The 24944-nt window shown below is 40.5% G+C and overlaps 1 protein-coding gene across 3 annotated transcripts in view; it reads right to left on the bottom strand.

Annotated features, from left to right (window-relative positions):
* The window catches only part of FHIT (fragile histidine triad diadenosine triphosphatase), a 640545-nt gene that overhangs the window by 133871 nt on the left and 481730 nt on the right, over window positions 1-24944 (bottom strand). The window lies entirely within an intron of this gene.

The raw sequence follows: 24944 nt of genomic DNA on the forward strand, positions 1-24944 counted from the left end.
TCTGAGATGCAGCAGAGGCAGCTCTGACTTCTATCACCTTGAACACTTTCGGGTCTAGAGAAGAAAGGTGAGGAGCATCAGTTAAATATTGCAGCCCGTACCAGGAGTCACCTAAATCATTTTTACAGAGATGAGCACATGCAAATCCAACAGAGATTTTTGCCTTGCAGTGTGTGTTGGGCTGTGGACTGTAGACAGTAACCTAATTGAATTTTGCTGTACATGCAAGCACTTTCAGCATGCCTCTTGCTTGGGGTGCTAAGCTTAAGCATCATTAAATTGACATAAATGCAATAAACTTCAAATAAAAAGCTGAAGCATTAGACCTAGAACAAAATTCTTGGGCCATTTTGTCTGGACCCCTACCCCTCCAGGAGTGCTCACTGTGATAGATGCTGAAACACTGTTTTACCTACTCCTGTTGTACCTCATTTCACTCTTGTCTAACGTCAGCGATTATCACCTTGTTAACATTCAAACAAAGCAATATTCAAGGGCAATATTTAGTGTGCTAGGAGTACCCTGTCCCAAGACACCACCCTGTTTGGAGACATTTGTAAACTTAAGCCTTGGTATTCACTTTTTAATTAACAAGGGAAGCTTAATACGCAATTTTTTATTTTCCACCCATCTGGCACTAAAATTGCTGAGTTGCTTCTGTTCTGTTTTCAGGAAGTTTGGGGCTGTTACAAGAAAATTACAGTATATTTCTCTCTCAATGGTCCACTTGCCTATTACAAAAGCAAAGTGTGTTTGGAATTGGAAAAAAAAATTGTGTTACAGAAGATATTAACTATATTCATATTTTTGTGCATTCTTTCTACTGGCAGTAGGAAGGTCTTTTATTTGCCTTTTCATATGTTTCCACTCTTCCATATCAAGTCTATGCATTTTTGCCCCATCAAATCTTAACATGCAAAGAAAGAAAAGGGGTGGGGGGTGGGGGAGGGGTGGGAGGAGTAAGAGGAAAGGGGGTGGGGGAGAAAAACAAAAGCTACAATTAAGGCATTGTCCATAGTTTGAAAAAGGCCCAACTTCAACTTCACTGTTCCAATTTAATGATCCTGTTGTGGTCAGGTAACTTAGAAGCAGAATATTTTTATACTGCAATCTACCACTTGTTCTCCTCAGTGATTTCTTTATCCTCTTGGGGGTATCTTTAGGGACTGTATATTGAGTTTTAAAATTAAACTCTCTGAGTCTTTTCCCTCTGATACTTTCAAAATTTTCACTGATGGATTATGTTGGTGAGCTCGACAGAGTATTCTGTAGTACTCCTCTATCCATACTCCACCTGGCTTACTACAACTTCACCAAGTGCCACATTATAAAGAAATTCAAAGAAACTAGAAACAACTTTGTTTCCAACTGAAAACTAGAGACTGGAGACCATGCAAGGAGCACATTAGAAGCTACTCTTTTTCCGACTTAGTTTCATTAGATATCCCAGTGGAAATATCACAGGGAACATATGTTCATAAATAAAGTGAACATCTGATTAATTCTGTTTCTAAGTTTTTAATTGATCCATTTCTCAATACATAATGCACAAATTACCATATCTACATTGCACTGAAAAGCTCACATGAAACCCTAGAATATGCAGTGGAAGAGGCCTTGGGGAATTTTTAGCACAAGGTAAGCTTTAACTAAGTTCATTCCCCACCCCCTCCCTTCTGAAAGGCATCTAGTACACCCCATCTGAACAACAGCTCCCTGAAAGGCACCACTCTGTGACACTCTCCATACCAGAAGTACTACCACCTCCTCCCCCCCCACCCCAGCCCCAAGTCAGCCAAGTAATCCATCAGGGCCAGCCTCTTGCTGTGGAACTGGCAACTGCCAGATGCTGCAGTAGAAGCTGAGTATCTCTTAACAATACATCTAATTATCAATATTATCCAGGGGAGGAAAAGAGACTTCTTTATATCTCCACACGGCAATCGATAGGAGATATAATCTTTGATTTAACTATAATTTGTAACTTGCCTAGTGCCACTACAAATGTTATTCTTCAAACAGGAGCTACCAAACACCAGATAGAAACTTCAGAGTTCATTACTGCAGACACTGACAGTAACATCAGTGTTTTCTTTCCCCGGGAACAAAGGGCGTGTCTACAGGGCTATCGTTGCAGTCCATCAAATGCTGAGTAATTGTTAATTGCCTTCCCTCCACTGTCATTTACTGCAGGACCAAATAGGTTCTCTGAGAGGAATCAGAGAGATGGAAAATACAGTTTCAACTCAAGGAGTTTTTTTGTCTGGATATGTTTTCTTTATCATTAAAGTCCATGTGTGAAGGAACAAACCTGCAAAGCTATGGACTCCAAAGTTGTCAAGAAAATCCCAAGATTTCTATGATGGCCTTGAGCATCAGGGAAGTTTTCATGAATATCAATTTTTCTAGTGAGAATTTTCTGCTTTCTTGTTGCCCCCCAACACACTGTGCTCACTTATGTAACTCAGGATTAATTCTTTCATTCATTTACAAACTAAATCAGTAAGTTTTGAAGAGTGTGAAAGCAAGAATCTGTGTCTTTTAGCCTAAAGAGGCTGAAATGCAAAAGGCTACAGATCTAGGCCTACTTCAGAGTTTGCTGTAACCAATATGAAAAAAAAAGGGATACAAATTGATGCAGCTTATTCCCCTGGAAACAGGAATTTGAATTTACATTCCTTTAATCTAAACACATCAAAAGGAGCATCTTAAAGCAGAATGATGTTCCACAGTTCACGTGGCAATTACTATAGGGTCATGTTGTCCATTACTGTGGCTCTTCTCCTGTGCTGTAAGTTTTCATTGCTTACTAATTACAGGAATGCAGAATCAATTAAGAGAAAATAATGAAAGGGAATATATAATTTCCATAAATAGAAGGAGCCACTTTCTTTAGAAACATTATATAAGCAAATGAAGGAAATCAGCTTTGATTTAACAGATGGCAATCCATTTGAAGACACTGCTCACCACTAAGCCATACTTCCTAATTAGAGAATTTTTGTCGCTGTGAACCTTTACTTATTAATGCGTCATGATCTTTCCTGACTAATCTGCTATGAAGGGCTAATTAATAATAACCCACACTAGCCAATGCAGATAGACTGAAGTGAAAAGAGAATTAGATATACATTATCTGGAAATAACGCTCACTCTGAAAAACAACCAAAAGACTTTATTGACCTAACTTGTTTAACAGGTGACACTTAAGTAATTCATTGACAAGCCAGAACAATGGCAGGACTGAAAGCCTATTAAGTCATTTCTCTAAGAGGCATCACACTGCATTGGCTGTAAATTTCTGGTGTAATTAATTAATTAAAACTTGAATATTTCAGTGATTAATGTCTATGAAAAAAATAATACAATATAATGGTGCTTAGGGATAGAGATTAAGGTTACCAGCACTTATTGACTGGGCCACAAACAAAAAAATCTATTTAGAAAAAAGACCCTCTTCGAGTTCAGCCTCAGAACATGAAGAGGATTTACTGCAAACATTGTGAAAACAAAGTGCTGATACTGCTCTTACTTTTGGTGCATTTTCATTTTTCATTTGAGGGCTGCTTTAAGCAGACTTTATTTAGGGAAGAATATTCAACTCGATTCAGATGCACACAGCATTTTCAAGTCACTTCATCCCAGGCCTGTCTGTTGAAGGGTTTGTTTAAAATGGTGGTGCATCTTGCCCAAACAGCACAGCTCCTTCTCTGTTCACTGCTGAGCTTGTGCCACATCCAGCTCAACTTCTAGACAAGAATATGCCAGGCTTTCCCACCTAACCTCGATTCTGTGTCTCTCTTTATTACATCTTGAACCTCCTCCCTTCCCAGTATCATACCTCATGTAGTTTTTGCCACCCAATATAAATTACACTTCTGCTTGCAACAAGTGGAGATATCCTTTTTTTCCCCTCTGTTTTGCTTTACCACCTTAAAGCAAGCCACTCACCTTGGCTTACTCACTAGAAACAAAGATTATTTGCTTTTATCCCTCGTACACATTAAAGTCCCAGTCACACACCGAAGGACCTGGATACCAGAGCAAAGAAGCAGTGAAGTCGTGAAGGCACACAGTGTCTGCATAGATAAAATTTCCTTCCAATCCACAGGAGATACTCACAGCTTTTAAAATCAGCAGGGAACACAAGATTACCCACACTGACCTCTGTTTCATGGCACATTAGATTTCTCCCAATTACCATTCCACTGTGATCTGCAGGTTTAGGCCAAGCAGCTGACATTGCAGGATCAGGCTAACCTCTTCCATCCCACAGGAAGTAATAACAAGAAAAAGAAACTTAGAGGAAAATGAAGAGAAAATAATTTCCTGGCATTCTAGCCTTAGCTGTTATCAATGCATATTGCATTTCACTTCATCTTCTATAAAACTTGTAGCATATTCAGCACCTCTGATGAAAATCAGCGTGGTAGAACGACAACAAACATGCCCAGGGCTCTTCAACCCTCTTGGCTGTATCATTTTTATTTATCTGTTGTCTGCATAAGTCCCTCTTTCTTGAGGCTAAACATTAATGAGGGATATTGCAAACTCAAAGCTCAAGATTTCTGCAAGCTCAATAGAATTTATAATCATTGCAAATGCTTTTCATATAGAAAGCTAATATTTTTTATTCTTTTTTCTTTTCTTTTTTAAAATTGAAAGCCTCCTTCATATTTGATGTATTAACTTGTATTAGCATTTGTTCTCTATGGATATCATATCTTGATGATAATTATTTGCATGTTAATGCTTATTAGTACACCCAACTGGATGTGAACAATAAATAGGAAAAAGTCTAAAGTGCAAAACACTTCACATTATGTATTGCCGGGAAAGGATGGGAAGCTGTAATTACCAGTGATTGCAGCCAAGCCTGCAATAATCAGAGTGAAACCTAAGGTGAAACTAATGTGAAAACTGTAGCATAGTTTTGTAAGTTAGAGCATTATATTATTTTATCAAATTTGGCTAGAAAAAATAGAATAAATTTAGTTTCTGTACATTTCCTAAGGTACAGCATTTAAAGTAAGATAAGCAGTTAAATAATGTTGTCCCCATAGTCCTCCAAATTCTCGCTGTAAAATTCACCTGCTCTGTGAAGCCCACAGAAATAGCAACACTGCTGGAGCTGGAAAGCCGTGGGGGGAATGTAGCTTTAATGTGAGCTGAAAGCTGTGCTGGTGAGCACAATGTGTGACCACACAAGCTGGGTGCTGCTGGTCACACTTCAGTTCCTCATCTTTCTGGTTTATCAGATCTGTTTTCCTCCAACTCTTTTCATAGAATCATAGAATCAATAAGGTTGGAAAAGACCTCAGAGGTCATCAAGTCCAACCTGTCACCCAACACCTTCTGACTACTAAGCCATGGCTTCAAGTGCCACGTCCAATTCCTTTTTGAACACCTCCAGGGACGGTGACTATACCACCTCCTTGGGCTGCATATTCCAGTGGCCAACAACTCTCTCTGTGAAGAACTTTCTCCTCATCTTGAGCCTAAACTTCCCCTGGTGCAGTTTGAGACTGTGTCCTCTTGTTCTGGTGCTGGTTGCCTGGGAGAAGAGACCAACCCCCTCCTGGCTACAACCTCCTATTGCAGTTTAATTATTTTTTTGTTGTTTGGTTGGTTTGGTTTGTTTGCTTCCTTTGGTTTGTTTTCATAAACAGAAATACAGAAATATTATTTGGGGTGAAATTAAAGGCCTAGCAAGTACAGAAGAATCTTGTTTAGCTTGCTCTTTGGTGTCATTGTCCAGCCCTGTACTTCAGTCTTGGTTTTGCTCCTCAAGGATGTTATCTCCTCCCCCTCACAGATCACTGCAGGGTTCCCTTCTCAAGCCCAGATGCTTCCCTCCCTGCTGCCTAGTATCCTGGTAGGCCACCGGCACAATGAGGGAAGGATGCCCAGAATGACCCCCAGGAATGGGAGGGGTAAGATCAAGCAGGGCTCTCACCACCCCATCATGTCTTTGGGGCAAAACCTGTGCCTTTGTGAGCAGCCTCAGACAAGAGAGGCTGGCTCTGAATACTACAGCATTTTGGGGAGCTGCTAGTGTGGGGGAAGAGATCACCTCACGTCCACTCCATGGTGGCACACCACCAGCTGCCAGGGTTTGTGTTTGTTCTCTGTGGGAAAGCTTAGGATAAAGGGTTGCACTCTGCTGAATGTTTAAATAAAAACTGCTATGAGACAGTGGACTTGGATTGGACCACTGTGATTTGGACTCCCATTCTTGAGGGCACTTAAAAGTCTCTTAGCACAGTCCTAGTCAAATACAGCTCTGATGTAGGACTTGACCCCAATACAATCTTGGCCTGAAGGCAGGAGTCCCAACCAAGCAAGGCACACTAACACCTACGCTATGACAAGATAACCTCTTCTTTCTTTGTGAAAACCGAGTTTAATTGCAGTTTCATTCATGATAATGACCTACATAATTTTCAATAATTGGATACAATTTATCTTTTCTTAATGAAAAAAATGGAAATTAGCAAAGAGATAGGATACTGAAAATGCTTCATTTGAAACCTCTTCATTAATTATGAGGATATCTAAACACCATTTGGGGAATTGAACTTACAGAACAGGAATACAACTATTGCATATATATTTTTTTCATTCTTCTACAAAGTTTACTGTTATAGAATCATAGAATCAGTCAGGGTTGGAAGGGACCACAAGGATCATCTAGTTCCAACCCCCCTGCCATGGGCAGGGACACCCCACACTAGATCAGCCTGGCCAGAACCTCATCCAGCCTGGTCTTAAACACCTCCAGGGACGGGGCCTCAACCACCTCCCTAGACAACCCATTCCAGGGCTTCACCACTCTCATGGTGAAGAACTTCCTCCTCATGTCCAGTCTGAATCTCCCCACCTCCAGCTTCATTTCATTCCCCCAGTCCCATCACTACCTGATATCCTGAGGAGTCCCTCCCCAGCCTTCTTGCAGGCCCCCTTCAGATACTGGAAGGCCACAATTAGGTCACCTCGGAGCCTTCTCTTCTGCAGACTGAACAGCCCCAACTCCTTCAGTCTGTCCTCATAGGAGAGGTGCTCCAGCCCTCTGATCATCCTCGTGGCCCTTAATCTACTTAAAAGACAGCATTTACTTCTAGGAGGCAGCCGTTCTATTTGGGTACCATCAGCTCCATTTCTGAAGTGAGTGCTAGCTCCACATACATTTTCCTGACCAGGTAGCACAATCACCAGTATAAATCTGAATTCACACTCTGAATTCATTGCATGAAGATGCTTAGGGCTTACTGATATTGTTTAAATTGTTCAGATCTTCCCAGAATTGTTTAGTGGGCTTTGCATCAACCAAATAATTGTTTAAATCCTTATTTCCAAATGAATTGTTATAGTTCACATCCTGTTCCTCATAACTCTGACATCAGCATTTGATGGATAGACCAAAACAAGCCTGACTTTGAAAGGAGTGCTATACCTGTTATATTCTTGCACATGACAATGACTAATGAGGCTCAGTGCAACACCGTGTACCATGTCTCCTTTTACATTTGCCGACTTACCAAATTACTTTGACTATCTCCAGTTTATGTTCTACTACTGAAGAATAACTACACAACAGATGGCAGTGTGTTTGCATAGCAATTTTTTTTTTCCTTTCAGCAGGTCAATCTACAAGGTGGTTATAGGGATTGATATATATTGGTGAGCATGGGGGATTTTTTTAGCAGTATCAATCAGACAGTCAGTCAGTTGACATGGTAATTTCCATATCGCAAAGGAGAGGTTGAGTGAGCATATATCATCATGGACAAATCTTTAAAGAGCAAAACTCTAATACCAAGGACTATGATCAGAGCAGAGCCAGTTTACAGAAAATGACATTTCTAGATAGAAGCATTTTTTTTTCAGGAAAAAAATTAACAAAGAATGGCTATGAAATGACATTGGAATTCATGTGGTATGTAATTAAATATCTGTAGCCATATCTATTGCATTCTTCAGCAATATGCAATATATAATTACAGACTATGTCATGTCAAGTGAAAATAATATCTTGCAAATAATGAAAATATTGTAAAGGAAAGCTATGCTGCTCTGAGAGCCATGTTATTTATTTATCTTAAAAGAAAAAAGCAAATCTGAAAATAAAAAAAATCACCAACAACCAAATCCTTGATTCCTGGAATACAGCCAAAGATATTTGAGTGAAAACTTACATTTTCCCTTACACTGCAGACTGAATCAGACTCCTCAATCTAATGGGAATTGCTTTGGTTGTCTTACCACAGGTACCACTCTGCAATGCCACAGAACATAGTGATCCTGTGTTAAGACAGGGTGACTGTAGAGAAGAGGTAGGAATTGAGTCATTCTGCTGCTGAGGATGCCTGGCTTCAATTCTCAGTGCCACCCTTGTGCTGCTATCTGTCCCTGGATCAGTGGCTTTTAACTATTTTGCATTTCAGTAATGAAGACAGTGGTTCTTCCTCTGAAACCTAAGAATATAAAGCATTATATCCAAAGTGAGGAACAGTTACTTACAGTTGATATTCATTCTAAGTGTAACCTGTGTATTTTGTCAGGTTGTAAGAACTAGTAAGTGACATTGCAATTGATTTTTCAGCCAAAGGGACAGCTAATATTAATGACTCTCTGTCAAAGCCTTGAAACAAAATAATAAGGAAAGAGTTAACAAAACATTACTATTGTATGTTCTAGCAAGGAGCAGCACAAAGGCAAAGTTCTGATTAATTAGTGCATTTGGAAAAAAAAACCAACTTATTTTTTGGCATCCTGCTCCAATATATGACTGCCTTTGGGGAGGGCAGGGAACAGCTGTTTTCCATGAGAAATTCTAGCTTGTCTCTGTGGGTGAGTATTTCTATTTGTGATGTACCCTGCTTAGTGCCAGACCACTAATTTTTAGTAATGTAGGCTCTGTCTTTGAGGCACAAGAAGGGTGAAGTGGTGTAATAATTTGGAGGTTGAAAATTCACTGCTTGATGCCTCCTGTAGTAAATTTGACCCTGGAATATTAAGGGGTGTTAAATAAATTGGACAAAGAGGTGTTTGGGGAGTAAAAGTGCCAGACACATTGCCATGAATGAGCAATTAGATGTTCATGAACCAGCTTATCACAAATTACATGCCTACAATATCTATTACTGTAATGACCTTGAGAGTTGACTCATATTCTCCCTTAACCTAATGAGCATGCTGAGTATAATCAATTACGTCTGCAATTAAAATTATAATTTGTCTAACAAACTCTTCTTTGCTTTCAGACATTTTTAAACAAAATCTGTCACACACTGGTAAAAGATAAATATTAATTTTCTGTTGTGTTCTCTTTCTCCCCACCCCCCTCCCCCCCCACTTACTCTGTGGTTAATTTATTAAACCACATTACCTCTCTCTATTATTTTTTAAGTTTTCAGCTAAATTTAGTTAAGTTTCAATCCTGAATGTCATGGGATAATTATAACATTTAACAGCAATTTATCATTTCCCAATAGGATTTGCAATTTGTTTGCCTGTTTCACTCAACAGTTGCTGCAAATATTCTGCCTTTTTGTACACACACACATCCTGTTTTACTGGAGTGACCAGAAGCTGAACTGGGCTGATGTTTATCTGCCAGCCAAGACCTGCTGAGGTCAAGCCAAACCAGTATAAGCAAAACACAGCCCTCACCATTAAGGAACAGGATGTCATTCATTGCAATCTGCCACTAATTATAGAGTCAACCAAGCAGACAACTGCAGAACAACTTTTTGCATATGTATCCAGGTGTTCAACAAGCACTTTGAAACAATCTCATGGAAATTCAACACGTTAATCCTAAGAAAGTGCAAAGAACTAGAAGAGAGGTTTAAAAAACAGGTCCATGTATTTTACTTAAACAAGCAAATGAAACCCTTCCAGCTCTCAAGAAGGGGCAAGCTTGTCTCTCCTAAAGTGCCACAAATTTGAAATACCTGGGATGGTGAATCCCTGCAGTAAGCTCAGAGTTTTGAGTGAAGCCATCTCTCTAACAGTCACTCCTCTCTGCCAGGGCCTTTACTGGGCAAACTGCCTGGGAATAGCACCCATGATAGCAAGGGGAGTGAGCACTTGGCTGGCCCTGCACCCCAAAAGCAGCAGCTTGGCTTCAAGCAAGTGAAGGCCAGGATTTGTAATTGCATGTCTTCAGGACATCACACAAAGATACTCCACCCGATAAAGTCAACTTCAAGTCATGCTCTTCCCAAGGCAATATGCTCTGCTAAACAGAATCACAGAAATATCAGGCTGGAAAAGACTCTCAGGATTACCAAGTCCAACTGATAACCCCACTCTCCAAGGTTCACCCCTAAACCATATCCCCAAGCACCACATCCAAATGACCTTTAAACACATCCAGGGTTGTTGGCTCCACCACCTCCCTGGGCAGCACATTCCAATGCCTGACCACTCTTTCTGCTGGCCTGTCTGCAGCAGGCTATCTCAGCACCAACATGTTCCCAGCACAATGCTCACTAAATGCAAGCCCAGGTCCATCCACGTGCGCAGATTCCTGCATGGGTAGGCTCAGAGCTTCCTGCAGCAGAACCAGCAACCTGGCTCCTGCTTCAGTCTGCTGCCAGACAAACCCAGCAAAGGAGGCAAAACACAGCCTTAGCTGCTAATGAATGAGATGCCATTGTCTGTTCTACAATCTACTGTTAATTATAGAGCCAAGTGGGTAGGCAACACCTGAGCCACAGATGCCATCAGAGCATTGCTGTGACATGGTGCTGTGCTGAGAAATTATACCCGAGTAGTACCTCGCCCAGGACAGCAGCATTTTGGCACATAGCATTTTTCATGCAGAGGGGAATTAACTGAAAGGCTCATTTCCTGCTCCCATTATCTGCTCTTAAAACTCCCAATTAAGTGAAAGCATGTCAAACTGAAGAGCTTTATTTGCTTACTTTCCTTCTCCAATGTGTCTTTTTCCCAGGACCTTCACATACTTAATGCTCTCTATGAAATATTGATGTCTGCCTCAGAAAAGAGGAATGATGAAGCTGTTATTTATACAAAATGAATTAAGCTGCCCACAGAAATGAGTTTTGTTTCCTCTGGATTTTGGATCTTTGTAGTACATTAGTACTACACCTGGATGTGGCCTGGATTGATGACTGACTGTTGTGGAACAAAGCAAAAGCACAGAAAATGGTGGGGGGGGAAAAAGCCCCTTTCAGGTACAGAAACACCCATGAGTCACTTCTCTCAATATGCAACACATAATGAATAAACTAGCTTATCTTTTGTATTTATTTTGGTCAACAAAATCTAATCAAAGTTCATTTTTTTTAGAAACTCAATAGTTGCACTAAATTAGATTACAAAGAAAATTAAATCATAAATCCATGTAACTAGGGCCCTGCCTCTGTCTCTCTTGCTCCAAAACACAACTTTACTCTCTTGAGCACCTCATTTAAATCTAAAGAGGCTGAGCTTCCAAACTAGTTATGGATTTGATCATTTAATAACATGAAACAAGTAATTGTGTGGGGGAAAATTTATTATTTAATTAGGCCTTACTGGTAATCAATAGCAATCTATTAATTCACTAATTTGCATATCCCTCGTTTTTATCTGTGTCCACAAATTCTGTTAGATGGGTGGTTTTTTTTCCTTTTTCATTTATGAACATTCTACCTTCACGATGCAAAAGGAGGTGCTCAAACTGAATCTATTAAGTAGAACAAATAACTGAGCAGCAGGAATGCATGTATGCCCTATAGAACTGACTGCAGGACAAGATTTAATACTGAAAACAAGGGAAAAAAATAAAACAGTGCCTATTCTCCCCAGGATGCTTGCATAATTCTCATTAATGTTCATGAAAGATAGTAAATGTATATGCACTGAGGGAAGTTTATTAGAACCTAATAAATTCTGGTATATTTTCATACTTTTATTTTGTTTGTAATTTTTTTCTTTTTTTTTATTTGATAGCTAGTGTGAACTAGCTGTCAGCATTCAACTAGCTATCAGCATTCAACAAGTCCAAGTGCCGGATGCTGCACATCGGCCACAACAACCCCATGCTGAGCTACAGGCTGGGGTCGGAGTGGCTGGAGAGCTGCCAGAGAGGGACCTGGGGGTGCTGATCGACAGCTGCCTAAACATGAGCCAGCAGTGTGCCCAGGTGGCCAAGAAGGCCAATGGCATCCTGGCCTGCATTAGGAATAGTGTGGCCAGCAGGAGCAGGGAAGTCATTGTGCCCCTCTACTCTGCATTGGTTAGGCCACACCTTGAGTACTGTGTCCAGTTCTCGGCCCCTCAGTTTAGGAAGGACATTGAGACACTTGAACATGTGCAGAGAAGGGCAACAAGACTGGGGAGAGGCCTTGAGCACAAGCCCTATGAGGAGAGGCTGAGGGAGCTGGGATTGTTTAGCCTGGAGAAGAGGAGTCTCAGGGAAGACCTTCTTACTCCCTATAACTACCTGAAAGGTGGCTGTAGCCAGGAAGGGGTCAGTCTCTTCCCCCTAGCAACCAGCACCAGAACGAGGGGACACAATCTCAAGCTGCACCAGGATAAGTTTAGGCTCAAGGTGAGGAGAAAGTTCTTCACTGAGAGAGTCATTCATCATTGGAATGGGCTGCCCAGGGAGGTGGTGGAGTCACCATCCCTGGAGGTGTTCAAGAGGGGACTGGATGTGGCACTTGGTGCCATGGTCTAGTTATGAGGTCTGTGGTGACAGGTTGGACTCGATCATCTTTGAGGTCTCTTCCAACCTTGGTGATACTGTGATACTGTAAAAAGTCTATCAAGCTATGCCTCTTGGGCTGTTTTCTCAAAATTCTAATTGGCTTTTGGAATTACCAGTTTTACCCATATGACCACTAATTGTAGGTTTCAATGATAAACTGTATGAAATCAAAGACTTGCTTATACAAGTAGGGTCCAAAATGTATAAAAATGGCAAAAGAGCCATTAATTTAGTGCATGTATTTTCACAAGTGAACTGAACCATTTGCCATCAGAGAATGATCTAGCCCCAGACACCAAGGTTGTTCTACTTACAAGGGACCCGGAGATCAAAGACAGGTTACAGATTCATAATCTGCTAGGTCATAACTCTAAGTGTAACTCAGAGTGGCCTCAGCAAAAAGCCACAACTGAAAGAATGGCTTTTGTTGAGTTCAGAGGTGACTTATTTGCAGGGGAAAAAAAAGTTTCTATTAAATATGGTCAATATAAACTGAGCTGCTCCTCCATCTGGGCAGATTGATCACCTCCTAATGATGACTCCTTTCCAGTTGAAGTGTGCTAGAAGGCCAGGTAAGAAAACATTGCAGAAAAAATGTCTTTTCTGTACTTTCTCAGTGGAGAACTAGCAAAGCTCATTCACAGGTCCATTAAAAAAATATCTACAAACAATGTGCAAAGGTAGAAATGCACAAATGCACTATCTCTGGGCGTTATCTTTACTTCAGATACTAAAATCTACTCTTCAAATTAGATATGGAAATTCAACATTCATGAAATCACAGGGAGGAATTCAGCATTTCAGATTTTAACATCTTTACAAGAAAGATCAAGACATGAGACTTTTCATTTTGTCTAGTTTACTTCCTTCCAGCTTCTCAAAGAGAGCATGCGGATCAGTGATGCCAAGCAGACAATAAGAAATGAAGATTTTCATGGTAGCAGTGAAGGAGGCAACTCACCAAAACTGTGAGTGGAAAAGAAAATGGTTGGATTTTTCAGAGATAATAATCTAGGAGATTACAAAAGGAGAAACCATTTTTCTCCTAAAGACCTGAGCAACACAGCAAAACACAGGATGTCTTTCCAATCTTCCTTTACCACAGGCTATAGATTTCTCCTGCTTCTAGCTGCAGAGCCTTGCTCTAAATCAATGCTGGGCAGGAGTTCTTTAGAGGGTATATGTGCATGGACACATCCACACTTAGCACTGGTCCTTGCACAAGGGTACAGGCAGAAACAATTGGTTCTGACTGCATATGTCATTCTGAGTCCAGAAGCAGAGGCAGCCTCTTAGCCCAAACCCAAGCCCACGCTAACAAAGCCAGCCTGTTTGCATCTGTCCATGTAGACATAACCTGAATGGATTCCATCCAGGATGAAAAACAAACTAGTTTCTCAGGGTTCTCCACTCAGACTCACTGTCCCATCTCCCAGGAACTGCCACCATAGCAAAGGATCCCCCCCACAGCCTGCACAAAGTCCAAGGCCCAGATCATGGAATAAGGGGTGTGAGACAGAAAAGCTCAGGACAGAAGCAAGATGTGGTGTAAAAATAAAACCTAAAGAAGAAAATGTCACAAATACTGGTAAGTATTCCTGGCCTGGCAAAGGCTGGGCAGTGCCCTGTGACTCTGCATTGCCTGTGAAGGACAGAGCTGATATCAGTCCCAGCTCCTTCATCTGCTCAACAAAACAGAAATAATGACTTGGCCCTTCCTTAAATCACTTTTGCTACAACAATTTGGTTGGTAAAATTGAATTAGCAGTCTGCTGCACCTATCAAGGGACTGAGAACTCCTGAAAGAGACCAAAGCATTTCAGACTCCAGAAAAAGGCAGATTGTGATGGAAAAGAAAAACGTGTGTGGAGACCTAATGGTAAAAGAGCAAGCTTCAGAATGAATCTTACTCAGCTGGCTAATTATTGCAGGTGAATTTTCCTCTCTGAAAGTAAATAGTGTATCTCCAAAGTAAGTAACTGTGTCGAAGTATCTAAGGCATCTAAGCTTCTCTCCTCAAACCTTCTATCTGTAATCTCAGTTAAGGGACAGTGTAATTGTTGAGAGAGTCAGCTGGTTTTGCCCAATCTATGTCAACTGTGGTACCATTCCTAGAAACCTGAAATGCCAATATATTCAAAGACATTTTGAAAACACATAGAAATGCTTTTATTGACAGAATTCACTACTCAGAAGTTGTAATTCTATTTTTGTTTTCCTTTTACATCAAGGGGCTGCAGAGTGATTGTGTATTAAATGAGAATAATGAGCAGCAGCTAATTCAGGCACAGAATAATGTTTGTTTTGTTGTTGTTTTCAAATCTTAATCCTGACTGACAACTTATCTACTAGTTAAGCAGGGAATTTCTCTCCAGAAAAGGCCTGGCTCTTGTGCTTAACTGCATCCATAGAGTCACAGAATAGTTCTGGCTGGAAAAGACCATCATCTAACTCCACCAAGTCTGGTACTAAAACATGTCTCTCAGCACCACATCTCTGTGTCTTTTAAAAAACTCCAAGGATGGGGAAGCTTCCTGGAGAGCCTGTGCCAGTGTTTGAGAACCCTTTCAGTGAAGAAGTTTCTTCTAAAATCCAGTCTAAACCTCCCCTGGTGCAACTTGAGGCTATTTCCCCTCATTCACTCACTTGTTACTAGGAAGGAGAGACCGACACCCACCTCGCTCCAGCTTTCTTTCAGGGAGTTGTAGAGAGAGATCTCCCCTCAGCCTCCTTTTCTCCATACTAAACACACCCAGTTCCCTCAGCCACTACAGATGCTGGTATCTTCTATGCAATCCAAAACTGAGAGGAGGACAAGCCTATCAACTGAATTTTACCAGGTAAATGCCTACATTCAAGCAAGAATCAGTCTTTGTTTCATGATTATTATGTTCTCTTCTTAAAGGCTCTCTCTTAACATCTGGTCTGTGTATGTGTCTGGTGACCCTGGCATTCAGACTTCTGCAAAGGGGAAGGTTTAGAGTGTTTCTCCAGCTCTTCAGGGAGTGCTATACTTCACTGGCCTAACAAAGCACCACAGTGCAAGCAGCAAAGCATTGCTCAATAGCTGCTGCTGAAAGAGTAAACTAAAACACCAGTGTGGAGTCACAGATCCCTGAAGTACACAACTAGCTGAGACACTGCGTCACCACATGAGCAGCATTGCATAAGCTGCAGGTTTTTTACGCCCATCACTACAAGCAAGTGAAAGGAAAATGCAAAATAGTGAGCACTACACAGGAGGTGCACTGGCAGCCATCCACTTTCAGCCTCAGCACTGCAATTCAAACAATATTTCCACCACCAGCCAGGGTGGGCTTCTCCTACCACTAATGAAAAAAGGAGGGGCTACTTGATAAAGCTTACAGATACTGGACTTTAAAGGCAAATTTCACATTCTTTCAAACTAGAGCTAAGCTTCATGGAACGAGCAGCATCCCTGTCTATGTGCAGTCTTGCCAGAGGGCACTCAAGCAGCTTTCAGGAGGGATGGTGGAAATGCAGCTTGAGAGATGTGTTTTGCTTTGTTATGCAGGAAGCTCTGGACTTGCCCAGCCTGACTTGCAATGAACACCATACAAAAACCACTGCAGCATCCAGAATGATTGACCTTTGTTTTTTTTAAGCCTGTAAAATGATTACATGCTCTTCACCATGCCATACTGTCTGGAGCTTGCTGACCAAGTTTTATTCCATTATTTTAACCTTCGTTTTCCATCCTAAATCATTCCAAGCAGAGGCGCTTTTTTTTTTTTTTCTTCTTTTTTTCTTCTTTTTTTCTTTTTTTAATCTTTTTGCTGAAATTCCTCCATGGACTAACAGAGTGCTGCCAGAACAGACTAACATGCATGAACAGGCTGGACAGATGGGCAGAATCCAACGGCATGAGATTGAACACATCCAAGTGCCGGGTTCTGCACATTGACCACAACAACCCCATGCAGAGCTACAGGCTGGGGTCAGAGTGGCTGGAGAGCAGCCAGGCAGAGAGGGACCTGGGGGTGCTGGTCGATGGTAGGCTGAACATGATCCTGCAGTGTGCCCAGGCAGCCAAGAGGGCCAATGGCATCCTGGCCTGCATCAGGAACAGTGTGGCCAGCAGGAGCAGGGAGGTCATTCTGCCCCTGTATACTGCACTGGTTAGGCCACACCTCGAGTCCTGTGTCCAGTTCTGGGCCCCTCAGTTTAGGAAGGAGGTTGACTTGCTGGAACGAGTCCAGAGAAGGGCAACAAAGTTGGTGAGGGGTTTGGAACACAAGCCTTATGAGGAAAGACTGAGGGAGCTGGGGTTGCTCAGCCTGGAGAAGCCTGGAGAGTGTAACCACCTACATTTTCATAAGATAAAGGACCTCAGGACTAGGAAAAGCCTCCATTCCCCTGCTAGCACATACAAAAACTTTACATGCACCCTCTCCCTGTTGACATTTTTAAGCCAAAAAAAAAAAAAACCAAATCATGGAAGCTGTGCAGGCTCCCTGGGAAGCTGCAGGGACAGCTTTAATTAGACAGCTCTCTTCAGAAGGAGAGCTGATGTTAAGGAGAAAAAAAAAATAAATGGAGCCAACTTAACATTTTCTTTATTACTGCACTGATAAGGCAGCCAGGACTCTAATAAATGGATTCTCTTTAGCTGAAACTGGGTCATTAACATGAGCAAAGCACTGTGGTTCTGCCCTTCTCTAGGAGACATTGGATGTCACAGCATCCAGTCAGACAGCTGTGGCACCAGTTTAACACAGATCAGTCAACTGAAAATGCCTTTGGGCAATAAACTTATCCACAAAACAGTTTAAGGGTGGGTAAATGCCTGCTTACAGAAGGCACAGGTTGGCATGAAGAAGTCTGTTTTGCAGATGACCCTTTGATATCCCTTCTAATCTGTGATCAGCATAGGAATAGTTTTATGGTGGATCACTGGAGAAAGCAAAAGCAGTACCTGGTAGGCAAGAATGCAAAGACAAAAGTGCAAAATCACACGAAGTCAGAGCACTGGAACAAAATATTCTGTTGTAAAGCATTATATTAATTTTTAGAAAGAACTAGTCAGAAACCTATTAAACTGAAATGCAGCTCTGCAACACTTGCTTAATAAACAATTTCCACCTACTACAAAACAGAGAACAGCATCAGGTTACACATCTGAATTAAATGGGAATGCTTTTAGACATTTCTTGTTGAGCTACATTCTAGTTGAAAGTGATGTTTTGTAACAAAAAATAAAGAAAGAAAAAAAGTATTCCCTGTTAGATGAGGAGGTTTATAAGATACAAGTTTGGCAAAGAGAAAAAGTATTATGGATGAGATGGAGCTTGGAAAGAAATTAATATACTAACCACACAAAAACTAATCAGACAGCCTTGACTATGCTATTAACGATTTTAGACCTCATGCTTTGTCTAGGATTTCCAGAGGGTTCACATTTACAGTACAATAGGGTATTTGTAGGACCTGTACTCAAGAGTGGCATTTGATTGATTGTATATACTCAGAGAGAGAATGATTTAAATGCAAAACATATTGCTGTAACTTGAGAACAAAGAAGTGAAAGATACTTCCTAATTAAAACATGGGATTTTTGATCCTAATCTCGCTCATTGTGGGGCAAATGAAGAGCAGCACGTAGAGCAGCTATTCATGGGCTTCTCGACATCCCTCCCTGCCGCACTGGGGTCTTTTTTCCACTCTTTTTTTTTTTTGTTGTTGCAATTCAGTAAACCAGAAAGCATTTCTAAAAGAGGTTTTGTTTTCATAAAGAGAAGAGTTTTGTTGTCAAAATACTCTGTTATGCCATTTTCATAAGAAAACTTTTTCACCTTGCTGCCAGAAGTACTTTCTCATTTTGAAGTGTAACTGTTCACAGGAAAAAAAAATAATAAAAAATGAAGAGCTTTCAACCTCTTAAATAAACCTTTCTGAATGACTGATTTGTTCAAGATTCTTCTGTCATGAAAACTGTAAATATCTGAGCACATACCAGGAAAAAATATGCAGAAAGTCTATTTAAAATGTTTCTGTCAAAGCAAGAGCAGGCTCATCCAGAGCTGCACAAGAAGGGCAGAGTATGGGGAGCCCTGGCAGTGTTTAACTCTTCCCTTCAGTAATCAACCAGGTCACTGTGTGCAGCAAGAATCAGCCATCATGACTACAGTTCTTGGGGTGACTGCTCACTTTCCACTTGAAGTAGCCACTGGCACTGCTACCCCCAGCCCTGGCCTCTCCCCAGGCTTGCAGGGTCTGCTGGCATGTGATGTAGCTGCTGGGGACTGGGACAGGCATATCCATGCCCCCACTGGCATTCCTGGAAAGTGCACACACCCTTCATCCCTGGAAGTTTTTAAGGCCAGGCTGGTTATGGCTCTGAGCAATCTCATCTAGTGTGAGGGGTCCTTGCAAGGGCTTGGAACAAGATGATCCTTGAGGTCCTTTCCAACCCTAAGAATTCTATGATTCTATGATTCATGTCAGGCATCTGCAGGTATCCTTGCAGGTCTGCAGGCACTACATACAGTTTAGCCCTCACCTATTGATCTTTGTGAGAACGAAAAAGCCAGCAGTCATCTGCTGCTGAAGGGATCATGCTCAGCAAGGGAAAAGCTGGAATGCTGGATGTGGACAACAGAGCCACATGACTTTTAGTATCTGTACCCTAAGACATTTTGAACAAGCATTTGAGCCCACTTACTTGCTTATTATAGTTTGATTTAGACACTGTCAATAACTCTGAGTAGCTCTGGGGGTATTTTGGGAATGAAACTACCTAAAGAGGAGATTCATCTAAGAAATCCATATGGCAGGAAAGGTAGGTAGAACTGCTAGCACAGAGCAATGAAATTTTCCTTCTCATTACTATTCTTCAACTTAGACATTGTGAAACTTCTTTAACTTTCCTCATTTATAGTTACAGGTTAATGTTTTGTTCCAGTTAATTTCTTTAAATTCTAGTCAAACAGACTATTCTGTGTTTGTCCAGGGACACAGAATGATGTCACAAGTCAGGGATACAGCATGTCATGACATTTACTACTGGAAATTCAAAACCATCCAGATTCAGAACCATCATAATTCACTGCTAAAGAGAATCTTTCAAAAAATTTTGTCCCCATCCCTTCAGGGAACTTCACAGCCTGGTATTTCAGGATCAGACTTCATTATCCAGGTCATCATTTCAATTTATCAGTGCCTTGGAGCCTTTCGTATTCTCAGTTAGGATGGTGTCATGTCCATCAATCACTAGGCTGTTTCCACATAGCCAATTTTCTTTCATCTTCTTGAGTCCTCAAAAAACCTTTATAACTTCACATGGGTGTTTACTGAACACAGACACCTCTTACTTTTGTCAACTGTTTACAGATCCAGCAGTGCTTTTTGTACTATAAGCATGGCAAACAAAAAATGCAATCTGATGCTTTTCCTAGAAAGCTTATAGTTCAATCAAAACCTAAATGTACATGCAATCAACAGAAGTAAGGATTTGACAAAGCAAAGAAGAAATTGGGACTCTATATCTATTAATTGCATCACAGAAAATACAGGTCTGGACAAGGGATAAATAGGCCATAGCAAGGCAGACTTTAAAGAAGGCCCTGAAGTAAAGGGCAAGAATTATTATTTAGAATGAGTGGAAAACAAAGAGGTAGCAAAAGGCTTTGAGGGAAGTGGGTAAACTTCCTGCATATGCCTGCTGCTGCCTCACCTCTGTAAGGGGCAGTATAACCATAGCTTTGAAAATATACACTACTAACATCACACCAAACCCCACTCCTGACTACATGTAGTACCAAACCAGACAGACAATTAGGAACTCAAAACAGACATAGCAGCCCTGAGACTAATGAATTTTCTGCACCAATTACCTATCTGCAATATTATCTAGTCTCCAACCAAATACTATTAGTGTGTTTCTCAAAGCAATTCAAAGAGACTGCTGTACTTCATCAAATCTTTTTGGACATCCCACAAGCTTTCAAGAGAATCATGGTTCTTAAGAGTCAAGAAAGCAAGACCATTTGTTCACAGTCCAGTATGATCCAGTTTTCAAAAACTTGTTTCTTTCTTCCATTTTACCTCTACTTGAATTTTTCTATTTGGTTAGAGTTAAGAGAAATCTTTACATTTCTCGAATGCCAGCTTTCTGTTGTTGTTGTTGTCTTTTAAGAGAGCAAAAGGTGGCTTGCAATACCCCATTAAACAAGGACTCACATCTGCCGGTCTGTGGGGAAAGCAAGCTGAGGCATCAAGAGTATTGCAGTTAGTGAATTTAATCCTTCTGATGCAATCAGTCTGCAATGTGATCTGATTAAATTTAGAGACTCGAAGTTGAAGTCCAGTACTTCAGCTCCAGAGATAAGGAGACAAATAGTATGAAAGAGCAGTCTGCTATGGGCTTAAACCCCAGACTCCACAGTTCAGGTTAAGACTTCTAAAGAATGCAAGCCAGGTGGATTGGTTTAACACAGCATTTAAAAACCATCTGGGAAAGAAAAACACAACACACACATCAAAAATATAATAGTAAGACAACCTTCTTCAGTGTAAAATAATTAGTGGAATGTGTGAAACAAACTTCTGCACATATACCCACACTGCCACCATCAGCCACAATTTCTCATTTATTTAGGTGAACCTGTAATTGGCAGACACTTACTCATGGATAACAGTGGAGATGCTGAACTGCTGGAGACTTTAACACTGCTGCAGAACAGAGCATGTATTCATATGTGTTTGTGCAATGGACACTTGCTGTGCAATATTATCTTGTCTCTACAGATAAATTAGTTGCATCATGTTCCTGCCAGCTTGATTTGTTTAGCCTTTAAAGAGTACAGAGTACATGGAGTTTCTTGTGATTGAATCTCACATAAGAGGTAAACCTGAGAGTTTATTTTACATTATGCTATACATCCACCAAGGCAGCTAGAGCATTTGCTGTCTTGATGTTAAAAAAATGCTATAACGTATACTGGGGAAATCTTAAAACGTCACTCACTTGACATAGCAGTAAGAGTCCTGCATTAAAGATGCAGAGCTGATTTCCCTGATCCATGAAATTGCCTGGATATTTAAGACATTCTCAAACAGAACCTGGGTGAAACTCATCCTCCATTCCTGGCAAAAGGACATTGTGAGGCTTGTGTTCTCCAAGAAAACCAGAGCTCAGAATTCCAGAGATAAATATTCATTAAGAGTGGTCCTAAACACACTTCCCTTATTTTCTCAAGGAAGAAAAAATAGGCATTCAAAATATCATTAATGCTGGGACATGATTATGCTTGCTGACACACTGCTCGGAGATGGTCAGATGAGTTGATGCAAGAACATTTTATGATAAAAAACACAAAAGTGTGCAAGTCTGTGATGACCTTTGGAGAGGAACATTTGTCTCTCTCATAAATAGGTGACAGGACTGGAAAAGGCACAATCTGTGGACAGCTATGATAAATATTATGAAGCGATATATCATATTATTTTATTGCCTGAGACCTGGGATACGGGTCAGAATTCCTTGGCAAACTTCCAGCTGCTAAAGGGTTAGAAAAGACTCATCTACAATTCCAAAGTATTGGTAAGCCGAGGGTCAGGTATTGGTACCCATACAAGGCAAACACAGAGACTGCAGTAATGGGAGTATTTGAAAGGACCATAACCTTCCCTAGAACACTGTCCTGCAGGCTCTGCTGGCTTAGATTCAAAGGAAGACACAAATCAGAGCACATCAATAGCAGAGTTGCTTGTTATATTATAAACAGCTCCCTGTTAGGTAACTAGCAAGGTTTTAGTCCATGGGGCACCACTAAAGTATCCTGACATTGCAGTGTGTGGTACCTCTGACTGAAACCTGCACACACCAGCATAATGAACACATAACATTCACAGCCACTCTTATCACTAATCATACAGAAAGGGCAATCATCTTTACACTTGGTGCATGCATCCCACATACAATTGTCTTCATCTCCACAGCAAAGAATGCCCTGAGACTCACACTAAAACTGAAGTCCATGATTTTTCTTGCACATGGATTACCGTTCCTTCTTGCTGACAAATAAAGAGAATTTCCTAATCTGCTTCTGAAAAAAAATTCTCAGTTGTTGTCTTCAGCTATGCTGATAGCTCATCCCATTTTCCAGTAAAGCTTTGCATTGCCCAAGTTAAGAACTAGTAGTCTTCCTCTGCTTCCTGTGATTCTTTTCCTACATAGTACACACCACAGCCTGTACTTAGGCAGGTATACAGAATTACACAAAACATAAAAGGAAGGACTCTTGAAGCCATCTGCCATGTGAACCTGTTCAAAGCAAGATCAGCCACACCTAATTAGCTCCTGCCGTAGCTTGCCTACCCTGTTGAAACACAGTATCCACAAACTCCCTTGGATATTTACTGTGATGCTTTGTTATTCTTACAACTAGAATGTTTTTCTAATGTTTTAGTTTGTTCCAGGAATTTTAATTCTAAGTTTCCTTAGAGGAATACTAATACTAGAGGATTATTGTGCATTCTGGTACATGAAGAACACGCACACAGAAACACATTGACACGTTGGATTTAAGTTTCATAAATTATTTGTAGATCACAGGTTATTTTGTCAACCTTTCTGATTCAAAACAGTTTAAGTGGAACCAGCTATTAATGTATCTGCTGTACTGTTCACTTTACAGATCTTGATCATAGTGATTTTTTTCCCCCCCAATTCAAGTTTTGAAAGCTCTAACTTCTCTGAAGAAAATAGTTGTTGGCATTTGTGGATGATAAACATCCCAAAGTGATGATGATAAATTACAGTGTTGCCCAATGATGCAGAAAAATAGAGAAACGCAAACTGCTAACCCCTGATTTATGAATACACACTCATTATTAGAGTCCAGGGGTTCACAGCTGTAAGAGAGGGTCATTTTCATCTCATTGCTTATTAAAAGTGTGAGAAGGAAGCATGAAGGGTGGCTACAATTTTGCACTGTATTGGACACATTATCATTTAATACTCTTCAACTCCAATACAAATACAAAATGATATAGAATTTCTTGGCATTTTAAGGCCTACCTAATAATTTCTAACTGTTCACAATCACAGATGGGAATTTTTATGTCTAGTTTTCTCATTCCTATCAGCAAATTTTCTCTTACTATAACAATTCCTACAAACCCTTTCTTTACACAGGAAAAAAAAACCCACTTTCCCCCCAAGATATTAAAAGAAACCCTATGATCTTCCTGTTAAAACATGCTAGCCTTAATGATAAAATTTACTTCAGAAAGTATTTAAACTGAGACCTTCACCTGTCAACAGGCAGTCCCAGTGAAACCCACCCAGGGCACTCTAAGCCACAAGGCAAGGAATCTGTTTTGTTGCAGTACTGAGTTAAATTGTTTTACGTTTCTTCATCACTCCTCAGCTTTTCAAAGCTTGGGGATTTTCAGATTTCTCTTTATCTCTCCATATTATCTCTCTGTTAAGTATTCAAAGCAGGCAACAAAAAGGAGTAAGAAAAATAAGGTCAAGACAGCAAATTGGAAAGAAGTAAAACGTTTCTATACACCATCATTTGGTTGTTGCAGTTATCTTAATCAAGCCAAACAGCTTCTTTGAGACATCTAATTTGATTTTACAATGTGCTAACCCAGAGCCATATTTGACTTTCCTTTGATTCCAAATGTAAAAAATAGCCTTTATCTAATGTTCAGGCATATAATCTAACTACACATGCATTTGCATTTGCATTATGAGGCAGTGAAACATGGCTGGAGAGCCATCTTGGATGTTATCTATGTTATTACTCAAGTGGAGAGTATAATCATAAATCCTCTCTTCCCCTCCACCCCCCATCTTTTTTTCCTTTTCTTTTTTTCCCCCTTTTTTTCCAGAAGTACACTTAAAATCTGTTTTTAAGCTTCACTGGCTCCATTACATTTGAACTTCAGTAACAAGAATGTGATACGAATATGTAGAGAGAAAGCACAGACAAAAGGTATATTTTCCTAATGTGGTTCAGTTTCACTGTTCCTATAATTAGCTACAACTCATTAGGCAATAAAAAGGCAAACAAAGAGACTCTGAATGGAAGGGCAATATTTTCTCCCTAAAACAAACAAAAACCTTAAACAGATGCCTCTTTTCTAAGGCTTTCCTTGCATAAATACACCCAGCAGCTCAGAAAAGACATTTTCATGATTGAAAATTTTTATCCAGAAAGAAAAGCTGTAAACATCGTGTGCAGTTTCA

Source organism: Melanerpes formicivorus, unplaced genomic scaffold (genome assembly GCF_026170545.1).
Source record: "Melanerpes formicivorus ecotype bairdi unplaced genomic scaffold, bMelFor1.0.p_v2 SCAF_28, whole genome shotgun sequence".
In the NCBI taxonomy this organism is placed as follows: Eukaryota; Metazoa; Chordata; class Aves; order Piciformes; family Picidae; genus Melanerpes; species Melanerpes formicivorus.